Raw genomic sequence first — 6,608 nt, 5'->3', positions numbered from 1 at the left:
CCCTCAGGATCCCATTGTTCCTGCAAGCACAGGGGAGGTGATTTGTATGGAGGAAAACCTGAGACCTAGGCCAGGTTAGCATCAGAATTAGACTACCTTCCGGATACTTCTTTAAGACAGCTATGCACGAGACAGAATCCTAAGTGGGCTACAGAACGATATTCTTAAAAGAAAATGCCAAAATCTCTTGGGACAGCATATAAGCCATGTGCGGTGATCATAAACCTCAGAGACAGTCTCCCTGGCAAAGGCAGTTAGTCAGGCCCAGGATAGGGTAAGTTCATCTATAAGTACCTCCTTTTATTGTCCACATTAATTGGAACTAATATGCAGCAAATGTCTATGGACTATCACCCTGAAGAAGTAAGGCTTTTCACCATATATGTGCAATCTTACTGATGCAAAGCTAACTAACTACACTGCCCACCTCAGACCAGCCCGTGTAAGCTGCAGTCAAACTCTGGGAATGGTTCAGCATTAGAATGTACGTGTACTGTGTACAAGGTCCTAGGTATCGTTCTGAGAACTAACCAAAAAAGACCCAGCAACCCAAAACTAAGAGGATCTCATCAAGCTAGACCAAGAGCAGTCCTGAGTGACTGTACAGAGTCACCTTTACAAATCCAGTTCAAGTTCCGTGACAGACACAGTCGTGATAGACGCTCACTCGGTGAACTGGGTCAAAGCTGAGCAGTAAATTGTGGGTCAGGGGTTATCCTCAAGCTAATTTTAACCAAATGTTATAAACTGATCATTGTTCAGGTAACTTGATTCTTAGACAGCATGGGGTAGAGTAAAAGACACTTGTTTCTTACGAATACCCTGCGAATTTAGATAATCTCCTCTTGTGGTTTTGCTTGACTTGGCTTAGCATCAAACCCCTTGACGTATTTCATATTCACCAGACTCTCAGCATCTCTGGCTGTTTGTGTCTCCCAATGTGAAGCCCCAGTCAGAGATTTGCTTCCAATGTATCCCACTGCCTAGAATACCAAGAGTCTGTCCACCCAAAGGCCAATAGTCCTCGAGGAAGGCATCTGATGTAATGTATCTTGACAGTATACCAGGCGGCACCAGAGGATAGATGAGTCTATTGTTTATGATTTGCGATAAGCTTTTAAATGTGCCAAAAATAATTCCTGTAACATTTCCATTGCTGTAAGTCTATCTTCGAAGATACAGTAACCAGGAGACTGGCAGGAGAGCTATCGGGAAATTTCTCTCCAGAACATACATTAAAAAACCCAGGCATGGGGAGGCACAGCTGTAATCTCAGCTCTGGAGAGGGGAACACGGGAAGACCTCGGGGCTCCCTGTTCAGCAGCACAGGAGTCTACTCAGCATGGGAAAGCCAGTGAGAGAGTGTCCTTAATTAAACTTATATGGTGCCTGAGACACCCGAGTTCATCTTCTGACCTATCACATGTGCATACATGAACATACATGTAAACATACATGTATACTTGAGCAGAAATGAGCATGGGTGGACATGCGCTATAATGTGTTACAACATATTATAAAGAAGAGGGGGCTGGTTTGCTTTCTAACACTACAGATCTGTATCTCCTGAAAAACTGCTCTCGACAATGGTAAGTACCAGTGCTGTCGCATTCGTAAGTTCAGAGGTGTAAGACTCGGTCACAGCTGACCCTGACTAATCTGTGACCTTGCACAGGTCATTTGACCTCTGTGTATTGAATCCAAAATAGAATGTGCAAGCACAGGCATTTGGTTTAATGCATACCAAAACCGTAAATGGCACAGGAGTTTGGGCTGGGGCCTTTGCTTACATTAGCCTAAGGGGATTCCCCCAGCGACCCTCACACCACTTGCCACCATGAACGTATGTGAGCTTACTTTGGACAGGTAGGGTCTCTAAATTCAAAGATAGTTATGCTGCCCACTGACATACAGAACCACTGCTCTAAGGGTCAGGCTCTAGTCTCAACTCTAAGGCCCTTTTCAGATCTATCAACTCAGAGCAGATTTGAGGGGTAAGGGATTTAGTCTGCTATTATTCCATGTATTTTTTTTAAGAAAAAGAATATTGCAAAGCTTCCCCTTGGTGTGCCTCCAAATAAACAAGCATGTTTAATCAGCTCTGGGAAAAGTCTATCATAAACACTGTATTCAAAATAAGGACAATGCACAGAAGCCAAGCTGGAAACAACCGGTCCATTTATTTCTATAAAGGGTTAATCCAAGAAACTGTACCATTAAGACAAGCCCATCTGGGGGCCATTCTCCTTTCAGGGGTGCAAGCCAGTCACAGTCCCTGCCATGACACAGATAGCCACCACATAACAGCAGACTGCCTTTTGCTTTTTCTCCCCTGAAGTGCTGATCAGGATGAGAGGAGGCAGCCTATCCCTGAGGCCCCAGCTGCTTCTCTTCCCTCCTGCCTCCCTCCTTCCATCCCTCAGCTGCTCAGGTCACCATGTGCCCTGTCACAAACCTGCTGACTGGCAGAGGGGCCCACGCCCCAGGTAATTAATCCTTTCCTAATGCAGGTTAAGCAGGTGGGAAGCCGTTCTCATACGGAGAGGAGGTAGCTGCTCTTAGGAGATGCCCCTCGAGTGATGGGATTTAATTGGGCTCACATGATTCCCTGAAGCTGGGCAGGCTCTGATGCCGACCTGCGCATTCAATTACCAGTGCGTTTCACTGAAATCCAGCTGAAGAACTGTTTCTTCTCTCCTTCTAAGTGCTCTAATATTAACATAAGAACCTGTGGTGAGGGTATCCTGTGTGCTGAGAGGACACTTGTAAAATTGAGAGATTAACTGAATGGAACTGACAGTGGTTCTCAGAACTAACAGGAGTTAGGATTTATCTACTCGGCCTCTCTCTCTCTCTCCCTCTCTCTCTCTCTCTCTCCTCCCTGTATGTGTGTCTCTCTCTATCTCTTTGTCTCTCTCTCTGTGTGTGTATGCATGTGTGTGCTCGCATGTCCATATGTGTATGCGGAAGCCTGAAGACAACGCTGGGTATTGTTCATCAGGCAACGTTCACTTCCTGTTTTCCTTTTGTTTTGTTTGTTTGGTTTTTCAGACGGCCTCACTGGATGGACTCTCACCAATTAGGCTAACCCAGCTCCCCAGCAAATCCCAGGAGTCCACCTGTCTCCACTTCTCCATTGCTGGGATTACAACCGTAAAACACCTCCCTGGACTTTTAGAGAAAGAGCTCTGGGGAACAAGGTCAACGCTTTCCCTGCTGTGACAGCGATATCCTGGGTTTTCTCTTTAGCACACCAGTGCACACTGGCCCTTTTTGTCTCAGTGACCCCCTCCTCTGCCAGGAGCTTGTAGAAAGTCCAAGGAAAGCCCTCTTGCCTGCCCCATTCACATTTGCACCTCTTCTTCCAACACATCAAAACAATATAGATATTTATATATATTTGTCTCCCACAGACTGATTCCAAACCTTGGAAAAACTAGGAAGCAGGCCTACTCAGTCATGTGAATGAATGAACACAGCCAAGGATATATTTTTGAGGCAGTGAGAAAACAGACCCACATGGCTTTTCTATACTGGACTTTGTGACCTGGGCATTTTATCTTTTTGTGCTCTTGAGGATAACCATAAAAATACACACACACACACACACACACACACACACACACACACACACACACACACACACTCAGCACACATACACACTCTTATCTATCTTCTATATCTACCCATCATCTATCCATCAAACATTTATGCATCATCTATCTATCTGTCTGCTACTATAGCTTTGGAACATATAAAAATGAGTTTATGAAAGCCAGGAATATCAAATTCCTTTGGAAGAGAAATATTCAAGTTATCTTACACGAAACAGAAGGTGAACTGGAACGTCTTCCCTGCACTGTGCAATGATACTTATGCATGAAATAGGAAAAAAAAAAAAAACGAAAACACCAACGTATGGGAAGTTCCAAGCACAAATGTCTTCCTAAAAGAAAACTCAGCAGTTAAAAAAAGAATTAAATAAATCACTTCTGTGTTTAAAAAGTGTTTTTAAATAAATGACGTGGAATTCTCTGGAAAAATCATTTCTCTGGTGCCTCAAGTCTCCAGCTGCCACACAATTTATATCTCTTTCCTCTGCTCTTTGTTTTTCTGCCATTTTCCCTGAATGTCAAAGTCAATTTAGTGCATTTCACTTTGCTGAATAAATCAGAGGCGAAATCCTTGCTAAAAGTGAAAATTTGATTTGCTAAAAGGAGCTTAGGGCAACTATTAATCAATATATCCAGAGTGTCAAAGCCAAGGCCCGGATAGACTCGCATTCATTTGGAGATTGGCTGAGGCAGATGAAGGGGAACATGGAGGGAAAGTGTGACCAGTCGCTGTGGGAAGAGGGAGTGGGGTTAGAGTGAGGGTCAGTCACCAAGGGACAGAGTGAAAACTCAGTGCACTGGGCTCTGGGAACCACATGCCAGGGTTTCTATGGGAGCAACTTCAATCAACCACTCACATGTGGGTGGCAGTAACAATGCCAGCCTGTACAGGGCAGTTTTCTCACAAAGTCCAAACAGGTTACCCTTTTTAACACTCCAAGCAGTGTTGCAAACAACCCAAAGGTCAGCGGTCACAGCCTCATGAAGGCTAGACAAGACTACAGGGACCTGGACCAGGTCCACAGAGTGCCTGTATTGTGACGAGCCTCAAGATAACTCCCAGCTATTTCATTCAGACTCCTGAGAGATCATGGCGGATTGGAAAGCAAATGGCCAGTTCTCCATCATACCATCCCATAGTGCTTAGTGATCTCCACAAATGACCAGTTCTTCACCATACCATCCCATAGTGCTTAGTGATCTCCCCAAACCCCCATAAAACAATCACAACAGATCTTAGGTCATAGGATCACGGGCACTGTGGGATATCACAGAACCATTAATCCAGAGATGAATATAGTATTATGTTGACTAATATCTCAGGGTACATTGCTTCAACCATTCTGATCTAACACTTTTCAAGGGGAAGTTTCAGTCAGATCTTTCACAGTTCTGATCTTAGAGGTCTTAGCTTGACTTCAACAGGAAATGTCTTTCCTCCACACGGAAGTCAAGGTTCTCTGCGACGGGGCTTTTTGCCTCTCTCTTTGCTTCCTCAAACAGTCTCAGCCCTCATTACTCTGTGCAGTTTCTAGTTGGTCTTTCTCACCGTGGCGTTGCAAAGTTCCGAGAAGCAGAACTTGGGAGGCACGCACACTTGTGTGTGCACACAGTATCTTATGTGCAAGGAGTGGGAGAAAGAAGGGAGCTAGATATTGATTCAGTGCTGAATATGAGAGCTATCTTAGTGATTGATTGGTTGGTGGGTTGGAGGGTTGGTGGTTAGGCTGGGTCTCACCCTGTAGCTGGGGCTGCCTTGAACATGGAGCCACCTTCCTGCCTCAGCTTCTAGAGATCTATAGTTACAGGATGGCCCATACCCATCTGGTCCACCATTTTTATTGGGTAGAAAGTTGCAGCAGGTCACTTCTGCTTCTGTTTACCATTAAGTGTCAGTCAGATTCACAGGAACGTCTACCTGGATGGTTGTAACCAAGCATTTAAGGATTTCCTCAAACATTCACATGAGTAGCCAGATGGCGACTGCCCTGCTCCATTAACATAGGTGATGTCTAGGGCACACTATCAGTCAAGCATCTTGATTTTTATTTGATTTAAATTGTGCCATGCATTTCCTTCTCTAACCACTGACATTCCTTTAACCTTCAGTTGTGTAAGTATACAGACGAAGTTTAGACTTGGGGTGACTATGTCAGATCATCCTCCATTTGTTCTAAAGTATAAGTAGGTGGCCTGGGACAGACAAATTAATGGTGTGACACAGATAGAGAGTGGGGGGAAAAGACACAGGAAGTATATCAGGGGCACTGAGTAACACACCCTCACCCCCACCCATCCCACCTCCATTTCACACCCATCCCCACCCTGGAAAAAGTCCAAGCTCCTAGCACCCAAGCATGCTCATCTGTAAAGATGAGCAAAGAGCTAAGCAGCAGGAGTGCTGTGCACATAACTGGCCGGTGAGAGCCTTACAAGTGGCAAAGTACCATGTAGATGAGGAAGGTTATGGCACGGCATGCTGGCCTGCATTTCCAACTCACGGACATTCTGAATGACACAGTGGAGCTGTCACTAAAAATTAAAATTATCCACAGAGTTGTTTCATTTTAAAAGCTTAAGCCCATCCAAGAGAATACCAGGTGAAGAATTCAGACAGGGCACTATAAGAAACTAATAATGATATAAATCAAGAAGAGAATTGTGATAGTCATCATATCAGGAATGTTTCTATATGTTTACATAAAACATATTATGTGTTTATATAGGCATGCGTGTTTGAGTTGGGGTAGGTACTTTGTTCCTTGTATCTTTTAAATTTCCTACAGTACTAAAAACATTGCTATCTACAAAGAAGACACAGGAACGCTTAAAATGTATTTGTACCATGAAGTCGTGAATTCATAATGTGCTCTGAGATTGCAATCCACTTATGAGTAGACCATAGCTATATCTGGAAAGCAAAAGTATTTGGAAACATTGAATAACTCGCCATGGTAAGGTGGACTAGAGCGCACATGAACAGAGAAAATTCAG

General features: G+C 44.2%; 1 protein-coding gene across 11 annotated transcripts in view; it reads right to left on the bottom strand.

Annotated features, from left to right (window-relative positions):
* Esrrg (estrogen-related receptor gamma) overlaps positions 1-6,608 on the bottom strand; it is a 617,835-nt gene that overhangs the window by 48,480 nt on the left and 562,747 nt on the right. The gene's annotated exons all lie outside the window — the stretch shown is intronic.

This window comes from Rattus norvegicus, chromosome 13 (genome assembly GCF_036323735.1).
Source record: "Rattus norvegicus strain BN/NHsdMcwi chromosome 13, GRCr8, whole genome shotgun sequence".
In the NCBI taxonomy this organism is placed as follows: Eukaryota; Metazoa; Chordata; class Mammalia; order Rodentia; family Muridae; genus Rattus; species Rattus norvegicus.
Note: the sequence above shows the minus strand (reverse complement) of the source record. Positions and strands in the feature narration are given on the sequence as shown.